The following is a 24,531-nucleotide window of genomic DNA, read 5'->3' on the forward strand; positions in this document are numbered from 1 at the left end:
GCTCTCCAGCTGTTCCGCTGTCTCCCGCGCGGAGGGGGGACCCAGCTACCCTGACGTAAGGAGTCCGGGGCTGAGCGGCGGAGGCGGCGAGGCAGCGCGCGCTGCCATCACTCGGGAGACGGCGCCCTCATGTCATCAGCCTCCTATCGGGCGGAGCCACAAGTGGGCGCAGCGGGCGCGGCCCCAAGCCGGGGCGCATCAGACACACCCACCCGCCGCCACACTCACGCGCCTCCCACCGACAACACACACAGACACCCACGCGCGCAGTGTCGGGGCGCACATAGCCACCCCCACATGGCCACAAAAGCAGCTGGAATCCAGGTGTCAACAGGGCTCCTCTGGGGTCACCTAATCCATCCCCCGGCCTGCAAAGAGGATCAAACTTCAACCCACCGAGTCCAGGGGAGTCCTGTGAGGCCCAGCGGGAAGGAGTTTCTGAAAGCCCTCCTTAGTGATTTCTTTAGAATTGAATAAATCTCGCTTCTGGAAGATCTTTCACAAACCTAGACTAAGGACTCCAGACTCTTAAGCAGGCTCACGTAGAGCACCCCACCAACCTCTGGGGTCGCCTTTGGGCGACTTAGTCTCAGCTAAGTGTCACTCTAAAAGTCCAAGGCTCCCAATACAAGAATATTCGTGGCCGGGCGCTGTGGCTCACGCCTGTAATCTAAACACTTTGGGAGGCCGAGGCGGGCAGATCACCTGAGGTTGGAAGTTCGAGACCAGCCTGACCAACATGGTGAAACCCTGTCTCTACTAAAAATACAAAATTAACTGAGCACGGTGGTGCATGACTGTAATCCCAGCTACTCCGAAGGCTGAGGCAGGAGAATCACTTGGACCAGAGAGGCAGAGCTTGCGATGAGCCGAGATCGTGCCATTGCACTCCAGCCTGGGCAACAAAAGCAGAAACTCCATCTCAAAAAAAAAAAAAAAAAAAAATCGCCTCGGACCTTTTCTTCCACCAGAAAATGGCTGGCCCTTGTCCTCTGTGTGAAGCTGATGTAGAAACTAAATACCAGCACTTGGCAGTGATCATGGTGCACTCAGCTTCCACTCCAAGCCTGGCCACTGCCAGGCAAATGCACAGGCACATTCCCTTGGACATCCCCAGCTTCCTCCTCCTGAGGTGGGTTTAGTTATCTTAGAAAATAGTGTCCAAATAGTCCAAAGCCATTCTGAGCCAGTCTTGAATAAACCATGGCCTCAGGTGAGAGCAGAATAGTCTATCTCCAACGTAGCATGTGAGGCTAAGGAAGGATGAGAGGCTTACCAGTTGGGAGAGATTTCCAGAGGAGAAATCAAACCTCCAGCATCTGCTCTTGCCCTGAGTAGCTGTATGACTTTGCCAGGTGGTTCCTGTCCCCGAGACTCAGCCTCCCTAAAAGGTCACCTCCTGCCCTAGCACCCCCAACATGGGAATCACACCAGGCCTGGCCCAGGGGGAGAATCCAAGGGCTGACATCAGTGTTTGGTGTAGCATCAGCATCTCTGGAACAACAGTGCACCCACCTAAGGCTATTGCTTTGACGCTAACTCTCATTTATCCGGCACTGGGTTCTTACGGGTTAGTTAAAATCTATTTTTATCCTCTGATCACCCTGGGTCATTTCCCCACTCCCAACCATGTTGCTTCAGCCTGTTCCCTCCACATATATTTGTGGAAAGGGTGACTGAGTCTAGCCTGAAGACAACTTTACCAGGAGAGAAGGAGCACATTTATTGGCACCTACTATGTATGCATCGGGCACTTTGCACATTCTCCTTCATTCATTCCTCATGTTACTGTGGATTAGTGATCATTTTCTCACCACACCAATGAGGAAAAAAAAGGTTTTGCAAGTGTATGATATTTACTGAGTGCATTTTACCCACATGACACAGCCAGGATCCTCCTGGCACCCAGATCAGGAGCTCTCTGAACCTGTCAGTGAACACAGCTTCAACAGCTACTTCTTGGCCATAAGTCTTCACTGGTTTCCTCAGACTTGGGAGTCTTCCTCCACTGTCTACCTCAGAGTCACCCCAAGAGCTTGTGATTTCAGGAGCCACATGACCTGCTTCCAATCCTGGCTCTGAGACTTCCTGTCTGTGTGACCTTGAGCAAATCGCTCCACCTCTCTGAGCTCTGGTCTCCATGTGTAGAATGGGGATGGGAAAAGAAACTACCTCAGAGTTATTGAAAGGACTGAATGAGTCAATGTAAAGGCTTTAGAACAACAGCTAGCTCAGTAGAAGCTTAGCTATTTTTATTAACTATTGATGCTTTCAACCTCCCCTGCCATGGTTATGACCACTAGGATGAGACATGTGGGCAATATGCAGGGTGGCATGGTGAGGGTTAGGGTTTAAAAAAAAGAGAAACTCAAACATCATTCACATCCTTTGTCCTTCTCCAGAGCACAGAAGGGGGCTGTCCCATGCCTCCCACATTCCCCAAGACTGCCCTACTCTGTCTTTTTGTCTTTCAAAATCACCCAGAGTGTTTGCTCCCAGTCACCAGTTCCACCTGGACAAACATTTTCCAGGCAGACACTCACTCAGTTTGAATTCCCCAGCCTTGCAGACTGCTGGAGACTGCAAAGTCCTGGTGATTTTTGTCCTGGGACAAAGACGAAACAAGGAGCGTCAGATGTTTGAGACCCAAGCTTTCACCTTGGCAGACCACAAGCAAAGCTACCTTCCTTCGTGATCAACATTCCTGGGAGCACTTCCCAAGGCCAGCCCTCCACCAGGAGGCAGGGGCAGCAGTCGCTAGGCAGGCAGAGCCCAGGCAGCCTCCACATAGCAGCCAAATAAGTCAAGAGGTGTCTTTCCCCCTGCTTCTCCTTCCTCCCACCCATTATGGCAGGGCCAGACAGCATGGCCTGCTGGAGTGTTGGACGTACCTCTTTTTTTTTTTTTGAAACGGAGTCTCGCTCTGTCACCTAGGCTGCACTGCAATGGTACAATCTTGGGTCACTGCAACCTCTGCCTCCCAGGTTCAAGCAATTCTCCTGCCTTAGCCTCCTAAGTAACTGGGATTATAGGCGCCCGCAAGCATGCCAGGCTAATTTTTGTATTTTTAGTAAAGATGGGGATTTGCCATGTTGGTCAGGCTGGTCTCGAACTCCTGGCCTCAAGCAATCCACCTGCCTCAGCCTCCCAAAGTGCTGGCATTACAGGCGTGAGCTATTGCACCCAGCTGACATACCTTTTTATCCACCTGGCTTCTGTTCTTCCTGAGTGATCCATATCGTTGGTGACTATCTTCTCTTAAATATTAATTATGACCTATATTAACATATTACCTTCCATTTAGACTGTTGTTTTTACATTTCAAGACCCACTCAAATCTCTTCTAAACTGCCTTTAGTAATCCAGCAGGCGTTCCTTCTACCAATGTCCACTGACAACCTACTATGTGCCAACCAGTGCTCTCTATCTTATCCTTTCATAGAGCCCTGTGCTCTGTGACACAGCGTTTGCTGCTTGGCTCCACACTGTCAGCTCTGGTTCTCTAGTGGCCCCCACCAGCAGGGGGCCCCATGCTTCATCTACCTGCACCATGGCCTGACCCCTGCATCTCATCTGGACTCACCTCTAATTATCCTTTCAGTCTCAGCGAAGTGTCACTTCCCTGTCTGAAGTCTTCCCTCACCCTTCTCTAAGCTGAATTAATAGTTCCTACCCATGTACCCTTTAGAGTATATTGAATACACCCTGCCATCCTATGTCTTACCACCATGCATTTCTTTATTAGTTAGCCTCCCCAACTAGGCTATGAGCTCCAGTAGGGCAGGAATCATATCACTCATTCATTTTTATTTTTTGTATATGTCATTCATTTGCTCAGTATGTGTTTATTGACCCCTGTCATACGCCAGCCATCATGCCACGTGCTGAGTGCACAGTGGTACACAACAGTCTTGGTTCCTTCTACTCTAGCTGTTCTACAAGACACCTCAGCTCCCCCATTTCTTTCCACCTGTAGCACTTGGGTTTGTACCTAAACAGCTGCAGTATGGGTGTTTATTGACATGCTTTCTCTAAATTAGACCTGTGTCCCAATTAGAGTGTAAGCTCTTTAGGGACATCATGTGGAATACATTGGCCAGTCTTCTGCCTGCATCCCCAAAGGGAAGGACAGCAGGAGATGTGTCAGGGAGATAGACAGGGGTGAGATCACCCAAGGCCTTGGAGTCTATACTGAAAGAGGTGAATTGTCTCCTGAGTGTAACTGAGAACTGCTGAAGGAGTTTAAGTGACGTGATCCATCTATGTTTTGCAAAGACCACGCTGGCTGCTGTGTGGTGAATGGATGTGGTGGTGGAGGGGGGGCGGGTTTTGGAAATGAAACCAGTTTGAAGGCTATTGCATGATCTAAGCAAAAGATAATGATGGCTTGGTCCAAGATAGTAGAAGAGAAGTAGGTGAATTCCAGGTATATTTTGAACTTGGGGCCCATGGGTCTTGCTGATGGATTTGAGAGAGAAGTTAAGGGAGGAGAAGGAAAAGAAAAAAAAGTCAAGATTAACTTCTAAGATTTGGGTCGAACAACTGGGTGAGTGAGCATGAGAAGGCGGGTATATTTGGGGAAGAGCAATCTGTTGTCACTGCTGGGAGGTGGAAGGAATTATGAATTCTGTTTGGGAAATGTTCATTTTGAGTGAAATATCTGAATGAAGACATCGTGTGGGCAATGGACATGAGTCTAGTACTCAGCAGTGAGGTTTAAAAACAGAGCTATTGGCCAGGCGCAGTGGCTCATGCCTGTAATACCAGCCCTTTGGGAGCCCAAGGCGAGTGGATCGCTTGAACCCAGGAGTTTGAGACCAGCCTGGGCAACATGGTGAAACCCCATTTCTATTTAAAGAATTGTTTTAAAAAATTGTCAGTGGGGCTCTACACAAGCAAGTTTTCATGGTGATTGAAGGGTGAGAGAGAGAGAGTGCACTAGCTCATGATAACAACCCCTCCATGCTCACCCCAGCCATTTAAAAGGTGGATAGAGGAGAAAGAAACAGAAGCAGTCAAAGTATGAAGGAAAGGCAGGAAAATGGTCTCACCGAGTGGGGCACTTCAAAAGGGAGGATTGTGATCCGCTATTTTGAAAGTCCACAAGAGATAAAGTAAGATGAGAATAAAAAGGTATCCATTGGGTATGGCAAGATAGAAGTCACTGGGGACGATGGCTGAAAGAACACTGTGAGGTCGCAAAATCATTTCCGTTTCCTCTTGGGCAGGGCCCAGCTATATTTTCCAGCCTCTCCTTCAGACTGGTGAGGACATGTGACAGAACCGTGGCTGACAGAATGTGAGCTCAGTGATTGATGTAAGCCATTTCAGGCCTGTACCCTAAAAGCTCCCTTGCAATATTCCAAGCTCTTCCTTTATCTGGTGGCAATAACAAAAATAGGTAATTTTTACTGAGCCCTAACTATATCCCTATGCCAAGCATTTTAGATACATTAATTCTTTTAATGCTCACAGCACTATGAGATATGCATCGCTGTTTTGCAGATGGGGAAACTAAGATAAAGCTATATATTTATAAATGTCACTGTCATATATAATCACTCCAATAATTGCTTCAGATTATGCTGGGATCCTGGACATGTGTCCCCCCAGATCTGGAGCACCCAGACACTAGGTCAGTCTGGCTGAAGGCTTCATGCGTATGTTGCTCATCTCTCCCAGCCAGACGGTAAGCCTCCCAAGGGCAGGAACTATCATGAGGACATGGCAAGTGTCCAATAAATATTTTTAAATTATTGATTATTTTATATTACCTGAAAATTTTACATATAAGATCTCATGTCATAATTTGCTCAAAAAGTGAAAAAAATTAAAAGATACTCTTTACACTGGAAAAGTAAGAAAGGAGGGCAAAGAAGGAACTTGATTGGCCACGCAGGATCCTGTTAGCCTTTGCAAAAAACAGAGAAGTCTTCCTTCTTTGCTTCCTCTCTTTCTTCTCTCTTTTCTCCCTTCCTTCCTCCTCTCCCTCCTTCTTTCCTTCTTCCCTCCCTCTCTCTCTCATTCCCCCCTCCTTCTCTCCCTCTTTTTCTTCTTCTCTTCTTTCTTTCCTTATTTATTAATTTATCTGCCCATTCATCCTCCATGGAGCATGTTCACCTACCCTATGCAGAATGCTGTGCTGGGCTGGGTAGGGTGAGAGGCATGAAGATGATGTTCTTGCTAAAGATCTTGCAGTCTAGATGGAGGAACAAGACTAACAAACAGCACCTAAGTAGCCATCTGTATTTAGGTGGTATAGACAAGGAGTACAGGCAAGAAAAGGTTGCCAAATGCAAGTCACTGTGGCCACCCACAGCACTTGCAGCCTATCCCAGGATGAAGAGACAGAGCAGGACCTTCAAGAACAAGTGAGACTTGAACCTGTGAGAGGTCTGGGTGGATAGTGCAGGTCGAGCTGCCCCACTGGTATCTGGGGCACAGCAAAGAGGCTGGTCTGTACAGAGCCAAGGGTTTGTGCAGGGCTGGTGTGGACAGTATGTTACATGTGCCACCTTTCCCATCAAGCCTTCTCCCAGGACCCTGCCTTCTACAAGTATTGATTACTCTGTCCTCCAGTTCCAATTTGCTTACGCATTACTTTTGGCCTTTTTGGAGATACTATAGTAAGCCTGGCCCTATACCTCTCTTTACATACCCCACCTCCAGCCCCTTAGTCTTCTTCATGTGTCTAGTAAGTGATCACTCTGAAAGAAAGAGAAGGAAAATCATATTTTCTACCTCTGCTGGGCACTCGGCTAGAGCTAGGCATTTTGTGGGGCGTAGGTGCCATAGGCTCTTCCAGTCCTTTCAGGCAGGAACTAGTGCCCTCCAGCGTAGGGCAGAGGGTGGATGAGGCAGAGTGCACAGGCTCCTGCTGTTCTTAGAGGCTGGGCCACAGTGACCCACAGGCCTGTTTCCATTTTCAGCCCTAGCTCCTGAGATGCTCACAGCTAAAGTGGGTGGAGAAAGAATCCTCCAGTCTCAGCCCCTGAAGACATCAGACTGCCCTGCTCAGTGACCAATAAGAAAGCATCCACCAGGCCCATTAACCCAGAAGTGGCAGCAACATGTTTGAGTCAAGAGGGTCAGCCAGCCCCAGAAAGTTCTCACTTGGCCCTCTCAGAGACTGCTGCTGGGGCCCTAATTATCTCGCCTCTAAGGGGCTGGCCCTAGCTGGATCTTCACGGAGTTGTGAGTTTGTTGCAGTGTCTGGGCCTGCTTTCTCCAGAGTCCAAGTCCCCTGCAAAAGAGAGAGAGAAAGAGGGGCGGGGGGGAGAGAGAAAGAGAGAGAGAGAAAGAGAGAGAGAGAAACAGTTCTCAGAAACCCAAAATGAGGATGATTTAAGCAGGTCCTCCTGCACTGAGCTCAGCTTATTCCCACACTATGCCAGCCAAAGAACCAATCATTCAAGCCACCCTTCCCCTCCCAGCTTTTTTCAGTTCTGTAGCAGGGTGGTGCAGTTTAATTATTCATCCACGCAGGAACTATGTATCCAGTGCCTACTATGTGCAAGTTACGAGATCTAGCAGAAAGCAGAAACACTCTATCCCTCACTAGCTGAGAAGCCTGTGGGGGTTACTTTTCCAACCTCCTTCTTTGCCTTCATGATAATATCTGCTAACACGGACCCTTCCTCCCCAAACCACCTATGTCCCAGAGCTGGGGTGACACACGTGACAAGTGGCAAACCTCAGATGGCCATTGCCACATCCTGGCTTTTCTCTCTATGAATCTGTACGTTCTTCAGGCAAAGATTCTGTCATTTGGTCTCCTCAACGCCACAGGGCGGGTCTGAGGTGTCATTCAACATGCGTTTGTGGGGTGGAGTAGAATAAGACAGGAGAGCCCAGCATAGGCTGTGGTTTTCCCTGGGTGGCACAACAAGCCACCAACAGCCCCAGGGGTCACTAGAGGGGTGTGACTGTTTGTTTCTTCTTGGCAGCCACGTTAATAAAGCTGTGGATTGCTGGAGGAAGCAAGCTTTTGATTCAAAGAAGTTCACTGAGACCATTTGGACTTTCCCTAGAGGAGACTCAGCCCTTTCTCCATGCGGATGCAGAACTTAGCCACAGAATAGAGCTCACCTTCCCAATGCACCAACATGAACTGGGAAGTTGCCATGTGCTGGGCACTGAAGACACAGGCACGGCAGGGGATTCAAGCAGTCCAGTGCCACAGTGTTGCTGAGCCTCAGTTGTCTCTTCTGCGCACTCCTGGAGGGCATGGATATACCATCGTCCTCACCTTGTCACTACCCTCTGTGACCTTGTATTCATTAGTTGGGATACAGGAGGAGTAAAACGCAGTAAGTCCAGCTAAGCCCCAGTGCAGTGCAAAAATATCCCATTGATCTATCAAAACTCAGTCCCATCAATGCCTGCCTGCTCCTTGAGCAGCTGAAGTCCAGGCCTTTCCCAGGGTGCAGCTGCGGGCCTGCTGCTGTCCGTGGTGCTAATGGCTGTGGCTGCCGGACTCAGTCCGCAGGAAGGAATCGGGTTTCGAAAATGCAGGAATTAGCTTATGTTCCAGGCTTTGATGTGCGGCCATAGCTCTGTGTGGAAATCTCAGACACTCCCTATATGTCCCCTGCTCCTTGCTCATGTCTACGCAAGAGACTTCCTCTCTGCCTGGGCCAGAGGCTGGGTGGCTGAGAGAAACAGTTCTTGCCTCTCGGACTCCCTATTTCCCGCCTCTCAGCTACTTGCTCTATGCACCCACTCTGACACACACACACACACACACACACACACATCCCATGAAACACAGCTGTAATGAGGCAACCACCAGCCCTCTCCAACAGGCAGGAGAGAGAGAAGTCAAGCATGAGGCTAAAAATGCAGCTTTGACAACATCAAAAGGGCTTCCTCCCAACTCATTATATCCTGCATGTTCATGTTTTGTAAAGTGTTTGGAAAGAACACATGATCCTGGAAGATTCATTTAGGGAAGGCCTGCAGCTCTGTGAGAAGGCAGCCATGCAGTGAGTGTAATTTGGGGGTCATTGGGAACCAGAAAAATCCTCCAGCCCCCACCACTCTACCAAAGGGTCTGGACTTCATTGGAGTCACTTTGGGGACAAGGCAGCAATTCCCAAAGAATTTTCCATCCGTGAAAGAAAAAAAAAAAAGCATCCCTGGGTAAGATTGGTCTTAAAAACTCTGTGTGTTGGCCGGGCGCGGTGGCTCAAGCCTGTAATCCCAGCACTTTGGGAGGCCGAGACGGGCGGATCACGAGGTCAGGAGATCGAGACCATCTTGGCTAACACGGTGAAACCCCGTCTCTACTAAAAATACAAAAAAAAAAAAAAAACTCTGTGTCAAAAAAATTTAATTAGCAATGCATGGTGGTGTGTGCCTGTAGTCACAACTACACCAGAGGCTGAGGTGGGAGAATCACCCCAGCCTGGGAGGCGAAGGCTGTTTTGAGCCAAGATTGCACCACCGCATTGCAGCTTGGGTGACAGAAGACCTTGCTATTTTTCCCTGATATATTTGATCAGATTTTATGTACTAGTAGAGCTTGGGTTCTAGAATATTCTAGCTTGAGTTGCACACTTAGCTCTGGCACTGACCAGCTGTGTTGCCTTGAGCAAGTTTCTCACACTCTCTGTGTACTGTTTCCTCATCTGTGACATGGGATGATGGTAGCACCTTTCTCATAGGGCTGTCATGGAAGTTAAATGAGTCGATGCATGGAAAGCTCTCAGAAGGGAGACTGGCATGCAGAAAACCCTAGAAAACCGTTATGCTGTATTATTCACAGGGACACTCATATTTGTGAAACTCACTCTCAGAAATTCTGGGTTGAGGCATTGTCTCCCAAAGTCCCCCACAGTAATGATTTCCAGGGCATGATTTGAGAAGAGGAAATCCTTTAGAAACTTGCATTTCTCAAAATGGGGGCAAGGATTTAACATCACAGAAGGAAGTGTGTTCCCACTGCCCTCTCTCCTGCAAGCCCGGGCCCTATCGTGGTTCTACAGTGACATCATTTGCACCCAGGAGTTCTGGGCTCTAGTGCACCCGCAGTGCCCATCAGGGGCCCACACAATGTTCAGCATCAATACAGTAACCTCCTGGAAGCAGGGGATCACCAGGATGTCTCAGGGAGGGGTGAGCCAGCCGAGGTTGAAAATAGAACAGGTCAAAACTCCCGTGCAGATCAGTCATGGGATCGTGCCTGTGAACAACCACTGCACTCCAGCCTGGGCAACATAACGCGACGCCGTCTCTAAAAACACATGTATTTTTTAAAGCGCCTGTCACATAATGGGCACTTAAACCTTTTTGTTTCTTCATCCCTTTCTTCTCACAGTGGGAGAAGCAACATGGAAATGAGGAGGGGGTGAGGCTGAGGCCCAAATCAGGCTGTCACGCTGGGAGATTTATTTTCATCGTGGCTGGCCTGGTTGTTTTCGGGGGGGGGAAGGAGGAAGATGTGGGGGTGCCTCTTCAGCTGCTGTACTTGAAGGCCCCCACAACCCCCTACTCCCACCTCCAGTCCTGATGGCAGGCACTGAGGGGTGGGCGGGGAAGTGGGTGAGCAAAGCCCTGAGGCAGCCTGGCTGTCACCCTTGCCCCTTCTCACTCTGCACCAGAGACCTCTGCCTTGTCCTCAGGCTGCCAGTCGGCAAAGCCACTCTGCATGCAGGAGGGCGAGCCAGCTGGCTGAGCTCAGCCCAGGGTTGACACAAACACGGGAAGGTTCTGCAGGAAACACGAGGCAGCCGCGGCCTCTGTCCCTGAGAGGAGCAGCAAGGGAGCCGCAGGGCCGGGCTGCGGCATGACACTAGGGACGTATGGGGAATGCAAGCGGGTCCAGCCTGGGGGCAACCAGTGCAGGAGCAAGGGCATGCCAGCCATCAGAGCTGGGGGACGGAGGGGGCGCTAAGTTTGGCATGGGAGTTTCCCCAACTGACTGTGCCTTCCGAGGACCCTCACGCCTCATGCCCATCTTTGTCCTGGAGGGAGGAGCCACCACCCCTCTGTGACATCTGCTTTTTGGGGGCTGGTGATGGACCAAGCTCATGGACAGGAGTGAAACCCCTGGCACAAAGCAGGTGCCACAGAGGGGTGGTGAAGTCCGCCCCAGATCAGAGAGGAAGAAATACATCTCTATTATCACTAACATCAGGAAGGTAAGCAAGGAACCACACACAGAATTGACAATAAGTGTGACTTTGCCACCAAGAGGAATCACAAAGTTTTTTCTGTTTTTTATTTTATTTTATTTTACTTTTAAGTTCTGGGATACAGGTGCAGAACATGTGGGTTTGTTTCACAGGTATACATGTGCCATGGTGGTTTGCTGCACCCATCAACCCGTTATCTAGGTTTTAAGCCCCACATGCATTAGGTATTTGTCCTAATGCTCTCCTTACTCTTGCTCCCCATCCCCAGACAGGCCCCGGTGTGTGATGTTCCTCTCCCTGTGTCCATGTGTTCTCATTGTTCAACTCCCACTTATGAGTGAGAACACGCGGTGTTTGGTTTTCTGTTCCTGAGAATCATGGAGTTTTCATAGCCCAGTACAATAATTGCAGATACGTGACATAACAGTTGTGTGACATGTAGAGCCCAATAGTCTGGTGAATGGGATGCTTTAGTAAAAAAGCACATAGATGCCTGTATTATAAGTTTATGTTTTAGGATATTTTGATGATTACTTTTTGGAAATAGTTTCCTTTGTAACCTTGTTTATTTTACTTTATGCGTATGAAACAGCCATTCGGAGGAGGGGTCCATGGCCTCACCAAGATGAAACAGAGGTCATTGGCACAAAAAAGGCTAAAATGTTGTGTCCTGGAACCAGGAGTTTCTGATCCAGGCCTGCAACATACTATATGACCCTGGCCACATAACTTCAATGTGCCTCAGTTGCCTTAACTGTAAAATGGGGATAATAAATTTGTGACATATGATGCTTGGAGGGTTAAATGTGACAAAAGTCTTAGCACACTGTCTGCCACACAGCGAGTGCCCCAGCATGGACACTGATGCACCATCTTGATTCCTCCTGCCTTTCCCAGGTATAGGGAGCTTCCCCAGCCTGCCTGCATCTGAGAAGATTCCATCAGAGAAACAGAACCAGTAGGAGACATATATTAAGAGCTGTGTTGTGGCCAGGCATGATGGCTCATGCCTGTAATCCCAGCACTTTGGGAGGCCAAGGTGGGCCGAGCACCTGAGGTCAGGAGTTCAAGACCAGCCTGACCAACATGGAGAAACCCTGTCTCTACTAAAAATACACAACTAGCTGGGTGTGGTGGCAGGCGTCTGCAATCCCAGCTACTTGGGAGGCTGAGGCAGGAGAATCACTTGAACCCAGGAGGTGGAGATTGCAGTGAGCCGAGATTGCACCATTGCACTCCAGCCTGGGCAACAAGAGCAAAACTCTGTCTCAAAAAAAAAAAAAAAGAGAAATATGTTGCAAGAAATTGGCTTAAACGACTGTGGGGGCTAGATCGCCAGTGCAGGCTCTCACGACGGGCAGTCCAGAACTCTCAGGCTGATGCTGCAGTCCACAGGTGGGATTTCTTCTCAAGAAAGCCTCAGCTCTGCTCCTAAGGCCGTTCAACTGATTGACTCATGCCCACTCAGATTATCTCCTTTATTTAAGGTCAACTGGCCCAGTGCAGTGGCTCATGCCTGTAATCCCAGCACTTTGGCAGGAAGATTGCTTGAGGCCAGGAGTTGGAGACAGGACTGGGCAACAGAGCAAGAGCCTCATCTCTACAAAACATTAAAAACTTAGCCTGGTGTGGTGGCACACTCCTATGCTCCTAGCTACTCTGGAGGCCAAGGGGGGAGGATCACTTGAATCCAGGAGTTCAAGGCCGCAGTCAGCTATGATCTTGCCACTTATACTCCAAAACAAAACAAAAAACCAATTATAGATATCAACCACATTGCTGTGGCTTGAATGCCTCCTCCAAAACTCAATCTGAAACTTAATCCCTAATTTAATAGTATTGGCAGGTGACAGGGCCTTTCAGAGGTAATTGAGTCATGTGGGCATTCATGGATTAATGGGTTAAGAGATTAACAGGTTATCATGGGAGTGGATTAGTTATCCCAGGAGTGAGTCTGTTACAAAAATCCAGCTTGGCTCTCTCTCTCGAGGCCCCTCCCCATATGATGCCCTGCACTGACCATTAGCAAGAAGGCCTTCATCAGATGGGCCCTCTCAACCTTGGACTTCTCAACCTCCAGAACTCCAAGAAACAAATTTCTTTTCTTTTTAAATTGCCCAGTCTCAGGTATTCAGTTATAGCAACAGAAAACAGACTAAGATACACATCTACAAGATACCTCCACAGCAACTCCTAGATTAGTGTTGATGGAATAACTGGGGATTGTCACCTAGCCAAGTCAACACCTAATACCAGCTCTCATGTCTCCCAAGGACAAGACAGCGAGGTCCTGAAGAGTTTCATGTGGGGAGAGGGGAAGGAGAGAGTAGGGAGGTCAATGTGGACCCCTCAGTTAATTTCCCCATTGCTCAATAAGATCTGCCCCAAATCTCATTCAAAGCCTTGGCCAGGCCCTGCCCCTACTAGCCTCTCTTATGTGGGACACATGAGCCCCTCCAGTGTGCCGGGAGCACGTGGGTACAGGCACACATAGAGAATGCCGTGTCCACAGGAAACCCAGTGAGCCTGGAGGGCCTCGAGGTCCATTTACAGGTCACTGTCTTGGGCCAGGCCTCACTGGGGATGCCAGGGTGAACAAGATGTGGTCAATGCTTTTGAAGGACTCCCACCTGGCAGTGGTAGCCAACAAGTAAGGGGACAAAGGCCCCTCTGAAGTACACGTCAGGTGGGCCGGGCGCGGTGGCTCACACCTGTAATCCCAGCACTTTGGGAGGCCAAGGCAGGTGGATCACTTGAGGTCAGGTGATCCCTAAACCTGTTTCCAGTCATCCTCAAGACAATGATAGTGGTAAAACCATCCTCCAAAACAACCTCCAGAACATCCTCCAAAACATCACTTGAGGTCAGGAGTTCGTGACCAGCCTGGTCAACAGGTGGAAACCCCATCTCTACTAAAAATACAAAAATTAGCCGGGTGTGGTGGCGCATTCCTGTAATCCCAGCTACTCGGGAGGCTGCGGCAGGAGAATCACTTGAACCCCAGAGGCGGAGGTTGCAGTGAGCCGAGATCGCGCCACTGCACTCCAGCCTGGGCGACAGAGCGAGACTCCATCTCAAAAAAAAATAAATACATAAATAAGAAAAAGTACATGTTAGGCATGGTTATCGCCTGGAGAGCCAGGAGCATCCTTGAGAGGCGACTTGGGGAGGGGTCCACTGGGCTGCTCTAGCCCACTCTGGGCCAGAATCGTGATTCTGATTGCAGGTAGGCTTTACCCTATCAAAGAAGCAAGGTGTGCTTGAAACCTCCCTCTCTGCTGAGAAATCTGGACGAGCTCCTGACTGGCTGCATTTCTGCTTCAGCCCGTCCTCAGGGAAGCAGGAGGCCCTGGGTCTCCACGGGTGCTCTGTGAACGACTGCAGACGCTGGTGGGGCTGCACCCCTGTCTGTCTGCCTAGGACAGTGCCTACTGACTTCTGACTGCTGCCCCGTGGTCCAGAGCTCCAGGTACACCACTGCAATGTCACTTTGTGCTTGGGGTTCCAACTAGACAGACGCCCCATGTTGCACAGCCCTTGAGCTGTCCTGGGTAGCATGCCCCCTGGTGGCCCTGGGCAGTTATTACTGCCAATCCTTTCTTGCCCAGATGCCTCTAGCGTAGGCCACAGCAGCAGGCCGGTTCGTTGTGTCTGGAAAGGCCAGAGAAGGGTTCCCGGAGAAAGAGGCCATCTGATCTGAGTTTTATGAACCAGAGGATAAAGAAAGGAAGGGATTTCTGGGCCTCAGAAAACCACATGCCAGCGCATGGGGGTATTAAGGAGAGGGGCTCTTGAACCTCAGGCTGGTAAAATCTGGAAGGGCACAGGGAGGAGGGGTAATTTTTCTAGTTGGTAGAAATAAAGTGGGGATGAGAAAGAGCAGGAAAGTCTGTCGACAAACCTGAAAGTGGGAGCGAGCTTTTGTCAAATCCCGGGTCAACCTGAGCTCTCATTAATTGGGAAACTGGAGAGCCAGATCCTCTAAAAAGAGTGAAAATGTTTGTTCTAAAGAACCCCTGCCAGGTCCCCGTTTACATGACTCATAAAGAGGCTTTTATGAGAAAGGATCCCAGTGCACCAGTAACAGAAGGGCTCCAGGACCAGAGGGAATGGGCAGGGAACCACCACCCACACCAAGCACAGGCCCATTGTTGGCATGAGGAGCCTCGCCCCTGCAGATCACCTCTCAGAGGGGAGCGGATCAAAGATTAAATTCCCCACCTTTCTACAAAATCATAGCAGAGTTTGAAAGTGCCAAGGGGAGCAGGTGAGGAGGTTTTGAGGCATGTATGCAGCCCTTTGGAGATACCAGCTTTCCGATGTAATCCTCATAACAGCCATTCCATATTTAAGTGATTAGTCCCGTTTTACAGGTGAGGAAACTGAAGCTCAGAGAGGTTAAGCAACTTCCCCAAGGTCACACAGTAGCCAAGTGGCATAAGTGGTATTCAAACCCAGTTCTACGTGGAGCCTTCACAGGCTTTTTGCTGCATTCCACAGGGGTCTGTATATTCAGAAGCAAGTCTTCCACAGCCATCATAAGTCATCCTCACAGCCCACTGGCAGGGAGGGAACTTTGCCACCATAGCTGGGATCATAGATATCATGGTCTCCATTTGACGGATGATAAGACTGAGGCCTAGAAGACAGTCAGTCAGTCTGTGTGACGAGCCTGAACCACCTTCTCCTGCAGCTCTTCCCCTAACCCAACATCCTCTGGGTCTGGAGGGGACAGTGTCTCGAGCAACTTCTTGCAACTGCACTTCTCCAGCTAATAGTCTAGAAAACCGAATCTGGTCCCAAGTCTCCTCCTCAGGGTAGGAGCCAAGGGCACTGACGGGGGTCAGGAGGTGCTGGCTAAAAGATGGTGGTGCAGGTGCCCCTGGCTTTAAGCACACCCAGGTTATAAAAAGCTTGGTTCCCACACCGGCCCTAATTCTCCATGCACAGAGTGCCTTAGGTCCTCTCTCTGGATCTGTTGCTCCCCTGTAAAATAAGAGTGTGGGAGAGATGACCTTCAAGTTCAAACACCGTATATCCGCCTGGGTTGGTATAGCTGATTGCATGAGTTTGTTAGGGCTGTTTTAACAAATGCCACAGACTGGGTGGCTTAACCAACAGACATTTATTCTCTCACAGCTCTGGAGGCTGGAAGTCTGACATCAAGGCAGTGGCTGGCAGGGGTGTTCCTCCTGAGGCCTCTCTTCTTGCAGCCACCCCTCTTCTCCCTGTATCTTCACATGGTTGTCCCTGTGTGTGCGTGCCTGTGTCCTAATCACCTCTTCTTATAAGGACACCAGTCAAAGTGAATTACCGGCCACCCATAGGACTTCATTTTACCTTAATTATCTCTTTAAAGTCTCCGTCTCCAAATTAGTCACATTTTAAGGTACTGGGAGTGAGGACTTAAACATATGAATTTGGAAGACAGGACACAATTCAGCCCATAACACAGATAGAAGACACTGCTCGGCTAGGCGCAGTGGCTCAAGCCTGTAATCCCAGCACTTTGGGAGGCCGAGACGGGCAGATCACGAGGTCAGGAGATCGAGACCACCCTGGCTAACACGGTGAAACCCCGTCTCTACTAAAAATACAAAAACTAGCCGGGCGAGGTGGCGGGCACCTGTAGTCCCAGCTACTCGGGAGGCTGAGGCAGGAGAATGGCATAAACCCAGGAGGCAGAGCTTGCAGTGAGCTGAGATCCGGCCACTGCACTCCAGCCTGGGCGACAGAGTGAGACTCCATCTCAAAAAAAAAAAAAAAAGAAGACACTGCTAATTTTAAAAAAAGAAGTAGCAGACCCGGTGCTATGGCCCATGCCTGTAATCCCAGCACTTTGGGAGGCCGAGGCAGGAGGATCACCTGAGGTCAGGAGTTCGAGACCAGCCTGGCCAACATGGTAAAACCCCACCTCTACTAAAAATACAAAAATTAGCCAAGCATGGTGGCATGCACCTGTAATCCCAGCTACTTGGGAGTCTGAGGCAGGAGAATCACTTGAACCTGGGAGGTGGAGGTTGCAGTGAGCTGAGATCGCACTGCTGCACTCCAGCCTGGGTGACATGGAAAGACTCCACCTCAAAAAAAAAAAAAAAGAAGAAGAAGAAGAAGTAGCAGTCCCAGCCCTTTAACGGTGAGCTCCTGGTACATTTAAAACAGAATCTGATTCTCACTTTTTCTTCCAGGCCCACTTCAATGCCACTAATGAGGACTATCTGTCTGCAGTCTGATATTAGGGGCCAGAAATAATCTTTCCATTTGCCACTTACTGGGCACCAAACTCCTTCCTGACACACGCTGGCTCAGGCGGGGGAGGAGGTATGGTCCCTGGCCCTGGAAATGCTCCATCTTAGAAACAGACAGAATGTGCTGGGGTCAGAGGAAAAAGTACATGAGCTTCAGCAGCAGATCCCAGCACAGCCACCGCCAGCTGGAGGACCTTGGGCAAGAGCCCTCCGTGAGCCTCAGTTTCCTCACCTGTACAACAGGACTCACACTACTGCGGCAGACATCAGGCACCCACATTTTCTCGGTGCACAGGGGCCACCCTTCGAACTGCCAGGGTCTGCACTTCTGTGCCCGAGGTGCAGAAAGGGCCAGCTGCCAGAACCCACTCTGCATTTTGCCTCTTTGCATCCGAGGCTGGGAGAGCCCTGGAATCACTGACTTGCCGGAGCAGCCATTCACCAGTGGCCATGGGAGCTGATGCATAAATACTCCAGCACTCTGGTCCTTTGAGAGAGACACTTTGTGACATGCGTTGCTCACCTGTGACACGCCCCTCCCAGCATCTCCTGACCTCCCTCCCAGCATCTCCTGACTTCCCCTCCCAGCGTCTCCTGACCTCCCTTCCCAGCGTCTCCTGACCTCCCCTCCCAAATGTACGACATGCACTTGCTCTCTTGTTCCCTCGCAGGCTGGATCACACAAGAGCACACATGCGTGTACACTCGTGCTTGCCATGGCAAGTATTCAAAAACTGCTTGCTATTTTGTGGGTGGTGGTGAAGGGAATAGTATATTTATAATCCTTTAGGCCAGGAATGTGCATCTCCTCTGTTTTCTGACCCTTCCGGGAGCAGAGTGGATTCCACCCGCTTTTTTGTAAGCCCTCAGAAGTGCTCCCGGCTCTCTGCACACCCCCAGATCTCCCCCGAGCTTCAGCCCTCACCCAGCTCCCCAGTCAGTTTGGCCCCTGTGATGATGTGGAGGGGGCGGGGGCAAGGGAAACAGCTGGCCCTGGCTCCTAACAGGCACTCCATTCCCATCTCAGTTGCCTGGCCCTGCCCCTGCCCCTGGCATCCCAAAAGACCCAGTTGCAAGTCCTTCCTTGGCCCTTTAGGCCCCTTTCCCCAATCCAGCGGTGACACACGGGGAGGGGCTGGCAGAGACACAAGCCTGCTTCCTTTTCCTGAACAGTCTCCTCAGGAACCCAACCCCTAGGACCTCTCCAGACCTATGGTCATACTCCTCGTCACCCCCAAGTGCCACCCCAGGCTGGGGTCCCTCCCTGAACTTTCATAAGCATTGTGAATGCCCAATTCCTTCGTTGGCTGGGGAGGGCAAAGGTTAAATGGGCAGTGAGCTATAGGTGGTGGCTTTCCAGGCACTGGCAGCAGGACACTTCAGGGCATCATTCAAATGCAGAGGGGAGAGAATGCTGCTCAAGGACAGGTCTATTTGGGGTGGGCACAGCAGACTTTTAGTGAGGCTCCATACTTACGTGTGCTCTCCGGTGGCCACGGGACCCCTTCCCTCTGCTCCATGTGCCCAGGATTCAAACTCGGGCTAGTCTGATTCCCAAAACTGTGGCCCTCAGTTTTGGGAAAACTAAGAAAATTGGGCCTCAGAATAGGGACAGGGGTGGAGATGGAAGAAAATACACCAGGCCCCTCTGCCTGATCCCCTCCCTACTTTGGCTTTGGGGTTGGGAGAAGCTGCAGAGGTTTCATCCACTCTCTGCCCCTGCCCCCAGCTCCCTCTCCTGCTCTGTCCACTCGGCTGGACCCTGTCTGCTGGGCCCGTCAGGGCTCCCTATGTGTCCTCCACCAGCCAGCAATGGCCAGAGAGCCCAGTGGCCCCAGCCTATCCCCTGACCACCCTGGGCCCTGCTCAGAGGACAAGGCTGAACTGATTCTGTCAGGAAGGGTTAGTCTTGTCTCAGGGCTGGCTGAATGCGAAAGGACGAGACAAATGCATGCAGACAGGCTCGATCCAGAGCGCTATCTGTCAAACATGCTGGCCACCTCTCCGGGAAGATCATTGAGGTTCCCTGCATCCCATCTTGGGAAGGCTGACCTGAGGCTCCAGAGAGATGATGGGAGATGCCATGTGCCTGCAAGCCAAGGGCCCTCCGGGGAAGAGCGTCAGGATCCTCTGCGTCCTGCCTCTTGCAGAGAGGGCAACAGCTGGCTCCTTCTCCTGCCCCAGGGGGAGACTGATCAGATACCTGATTCCAGGATGAATCCAGCAGCATGAGCCCCTGCCTGGCCCCATGGTAGCATCTGGCTGGGCCTTTGGCCTATAGTCAAGTAGATAGAGGGAGGGCTGATGACTAGCTGACTACAGCAGGGCTCCCTGTGGAAAGGTTCTAGCTTATTTCCACACTCTTCCTGCACAGACAGGCTGGCAGGGCAACCGGTAGCAGGCACAGCAGATGGAACGTCAGGAATGAAATCCACAAGACTCCAAGCCACTCCCAGGGTGAGCTTGCCACGGGCTACACCAGGAAACTGAGCCCCTCACCCCAAGCCTGCCAGTGCCGACATGGTGGTCATTCCCTTGTCAGCAGACTTCCCACTGGCTTCTCTTGCTCCGTTATTAAAAGCAAGAACCAAAAACTTCACTGAGGGGATAAAATCCCACTAATAAGCATGTCCATGCTTTGGGTCATCTTAGGGGCACAGGAAATCTGAGTATCCCCCACAGCATCAGGCAGAGCAGATTTCCTGTCAATTAGCTCAGCTGGTTGGAGGCTGCAGTCAGGAACAGGCTGGCCTCAGGGCCCTCACAACACAGATGGGTTAGGGAATGGATGAAAGTTTGGCTGTTATTCCTGCCCGAGACTCCCGGCCCAACCTGGCCTCTGATGAGCTTTGGGCAGGCACAAAAGTGTCTCTGCTATGGTTTGAAGGCATCCCCGAAAGGCCTCCGATGCAACAGTGTTGAGAAGGAGGACCTTTAGTAGGTACCGAGGTCACGAGGGCTCTGCCCTCACGAATGCATTTGTCCTCAATGCAGGAGTGGGCCCATTATCATGAGAATACGTTAGTTATCAAATCGAATGTGGCCCCCTTCCCTCTCTCCCTTTCCCCCATGGAAGGCCCCACCAGATGTGGCCTTGCAGTCATGGACTTCCCAACCTCCAGAACCATGAGACAAATGAACTGTTATTTTTTCATAGATGACTCAGCCTGCAGTACCCTGTTACAGCATCACGAAATATGTTAAAACACCCCTGAGACTCATTGGCCACCTGTCTGTCAGCTTTGCCCCAAAGATGATTTGGGAGCAGCTAGAGTCCGCTTTCCTGAGACCACCTCCTGCTGGCTCCTTACGGCCACCTGCTGTGTGCCTGGTGTTTTTCTAGGTTCTTGGAATAAAGTGAACAGGCCGGGTGCGGTGGCTCACACCTGTAATCCCCAGCCCTTGAAGAGGCTGAGGTGGACAGATCACCTGAGGTCAGGAGTTCAAGACCAGCCTGGCCAACATGGTGAAACCTCATCTCTGCTAAAAATACAAAAAAGTGCTGGGCATGGTGGCGGGTGCCTGTAATCCCAGCTACTCGGGAGGCTGAGGCAGGAGAATCACTTGAATCCGGGAGGCAGAGGTTGCAGTCAACCAAGGTCACATCACTATACTACTCCAGCCTGGGCAATAAGAGCAAAACTCCAAGTCAAAAAAAAAAAAAAACCAGAAAGAATAAAGTGAACAAAGCAGGCAAAAATACCTGCCCCAGAGAGATTGCATTCAGTGCATGTGTCCGTGTTCCTTCCTCTTCTTAGCCATACACAAATATCGACACTCCCCACTGACAGTCACTTCTCAGTGTGACAGTGCTGACCAGCCTCCACCTGCTGTGTTAAGCCGGCCTGCCCTACAGTGACCCTCCCAACTGGGTGCAGAAGGCAGGTCCACCATCAGCCCAGTGGCCAGCACGCCAGTTAGATACCTGCTGTTGCCAGGCAGCTGTCTGCCAGCCCGTAGGCACTAGAGAGCCTTGGGGCCTTTCCTGAGTCCTTTTAAAGAAGTGCTTCCCTTAGACATGGACTCTCAGGCCTGCTAAGAGCAGGGAGGGTGCTGCCCCGCCCCAAGGCCTTCCCTCCATCCTTTCCTCTGGGGATCACTGTGATAGCAACAATGCCCAGCCTGAGGCTTTGGGTGCTGCTTCCCTCTGGAAAACTGGCCAAAGAGTAGACGGCAGATACTTTCTCCACATTCCCACCCCCACAACACAGGCCAGCAGCACAGCAGCTGTAGACAAGACTTCATACAGAACTGGAGGACAAGAAAGGAGGGGATTAAGGTTCCCTAGGCTCTAGGGCCTGGCTCACACAAGAATGACCTCCTCCCACCAACTTAGTGGCCTTTACAAAGGCCCCACCTGGCCCAGCCCAGCCTCCTGGGCACTGGCTGAGTTCCACACCAAGACTACCAGACCCCGCCAAGTGCAGGCTCAAGAGAGAAAGCCAGACCCTGTCTCCTTCCACCTCCCTGAAAGAGGCCTGTCCTCAGGTGCCTGGGTCACACATGGGGGACCCAACTGAGAGTCACTCCCTTCTGGAAGCCCCAGGCCCTGTAAACAGGTCCCTGGCCTCAGCCTGGAGACAGCGGCCCAGTGCAACACAACCATGCCACAGCTGATCAGGGGAAACCCACGCAGCAGTTGAGGGGGCTGGGGCTTTGGGGGTCCAGTGAGGGGACTGCTTCCCTTCAGTGGAGATGCTGCCACAGGTGAGGGGAGAAAGATGAATCCGAAGGTTCTAACGTCAGCCCACCGGCTGAACTGAAGCCTGGCCTGCAGTGTTCCACCTGGGCCCCCACCTGAGCGGCTGAAGAGTTCTGTTTCCTCAAGGCCCACAGAGTTCCTCAGAGGGAAGCTTTAGCAGCTATTTCCTTAGGAAGGCAAGTATGTGTGCAACGTTTCCTAATAAAATGCAAAGGCTGTTGGAGGCACTCCAGCCCCCTCATTTAGCTCTGAGGTGTAATTAATACATGAATTAAGCTCCTGCAGACTCACAAATGTCCAAGGAAAAAAAAACGAAAAATATAATTAGTTTGCCCATCTGACTCCATCTGTCAGCTCTGAGCTCAATGCTCGACGTAGCAAATCCTGAGGGCTTTGGCCCCGCATTGGCTGGGCCCCGCGCTGCTCCTGCCTGCTCCAGGGAAGTGGGCCCACCGCAGCAGCTGCCCAGAGCCCAGGCTCTGGACTCAGCCTCCAGGGCGGCAAGGACTCTGGAGGACACGTACTGCAGGCCAGGAAGCAGAGCACTCGGCAGAGCGGCCAGGACCTCCTCTGTGGCCCTGGGAGCTGGCTAGGGGTGGCGAGGGTACCCCGGGGAATTTGCATGTGCCTCTTGCAGCCGTTTTCCTATCTGTGCAGACTTGGAAGTGGGCAGCAGAGCCCTGAATGGGCTAAGACTCGCCCTCTGCCTCCAACCTGTCACCTCTGTTGCTTACTATGTATAAAAAGAGAAAGGCTGCAAAGGGGAAAGGGAACTCGAGAGGAAGGCACCGAGAAGAGAGGAGACAAAAGGGCATTAGGGGAGCAAAGGAGGCCACTCACACTGGAGGAGCAGAATTAACAACAACCCCACCCCAGCTCCCCCCGACACACTGACACATGCTTGTATTACACCCAGGGATCTCACACACGTCCGGCCACTCAGTATTTAGCACTCTAGGAAAAGGACAAATGGCTTGTCTTTCACCCCCCGAAATTACTTATGTCATGAAACTGATCCATATTTGCTTCAGAAACTTTTAAATAAGACATAAGGGTATGGCATTAAATGTACCCCCAAATACTTCTTCCCCTTACAGTCCTCAGCGGGGATCATCATTAAAAACTTTTGTCCCAGGAACGGTGGCTCAGGCCTGTAATCCTGGCACTTAGGGAGGCTAAGGTGGGGGGAATCACTTAAGGCCTGGAGGTCAAGACCAGCCTGGGCAACACTGCGAGGCCCTGTCTCTAATAGAAAACAGAACTGGAAAATTTAAAAAGAGGAATGAAAAACATTGTTTAAATAATAATTTGGCATGTATTATTTAAAGTACATTAATAGTTTTTGAAAGGGAGATTGTACTCTACATGTTGTTTGGCAACTAAGGTGCTCACTCAGGCACCAGGCCACACACATCTTGGTCATTCCACATCTAGGTTTTGAAAGTAAAATTGTAATAAGAAAATAAACAAAAGTCAAAATGGGTTGGAAAAAAAATTATTTACACGGTGAGTTTTCTACTTTATCATACAAAGAAGATGACTTCTCTAATTATTATTATTATTATTATTTTTTAAGACAGAGTTTCACTCTGTCACCCAGGCTGGAGTGCAGTGGCGCAATCTCAGCTCACTGCAACCTCCACCTCCTGGGTTCAAGCGATTCTCCTGCCTCAGCCTTCCAAGTAGCTGGGATTACAGGCTCCCGCCACCACGTCAGGCTAATTTTCGTATTTTTAGCAGAGACAGGGTTCCTCCATGTTGGCCAGGCTGGTCACGAACTCCTGACTTCTGGTGATCCGCCTGCCTCGGCCTCCCAGAGTGCTGGGATTGCAGGCGTGAGCTAATTATTCTTTATGTAGGACAGTATCAAAGACATTTTTCTTCCTAACTCTATACTTCTTGACAAGAAAAAAAACAAAAGAAAGGAAGAACCCATGATATATAATGGTACATTTGAAAATGAAGCATTGTATGCGCACTTACATGAGTATATACATATGTATTATATCCCTATGCATATATATGCATAGACTATTTCTAGAAGAGCTCACAAGAAACTGGTAACATTTGTTGCCTCTGGGAAACAGATTGGCAACTGGTAGAAGGTGACTGACTTCATTATAAACATATTTCATACCGTTTTAATTTTCTGTCACATGCATTATTACTTTTTTCCTTTAGAAAGGATTTTGGTTTTGTCTATTTTGTCTGAAGAGGCAAATTTTAACAATAAAAACAAAATGACTGACATTCAGCCATAGTCCCACCTCTCTGAATGACGCAGATCTACTGATTTACATGTAGATTAAATGCAAATGAGGGTGGCACTACAGCTGATTATTTAGCAGCTCAGCAATATGACCAATGCCCAGTTCCCTTCTACCCTTCTGCTCTGCCCCCTCGCCTTGTGGACTTTGTCCTTGGGCTTCCTAACCTCATCGCTATG

Source organism: Colobus angolensis, unplaced genomic scaffold (assembly GCF_000951035.1).
Source record: "Colobus angolensis palliatus isolate OR3802 unplaced genomic scaffold, Cang.pa_1.0 Scaffold20, whole genome shotgun sequence".
In the NCBI taxonomy this organism is placed as follows: Eukaryota; Metazoa; Chordata; class Mammalia; order Primates; family Cercopithecidae; genus Colobus; species Colobus angolensis.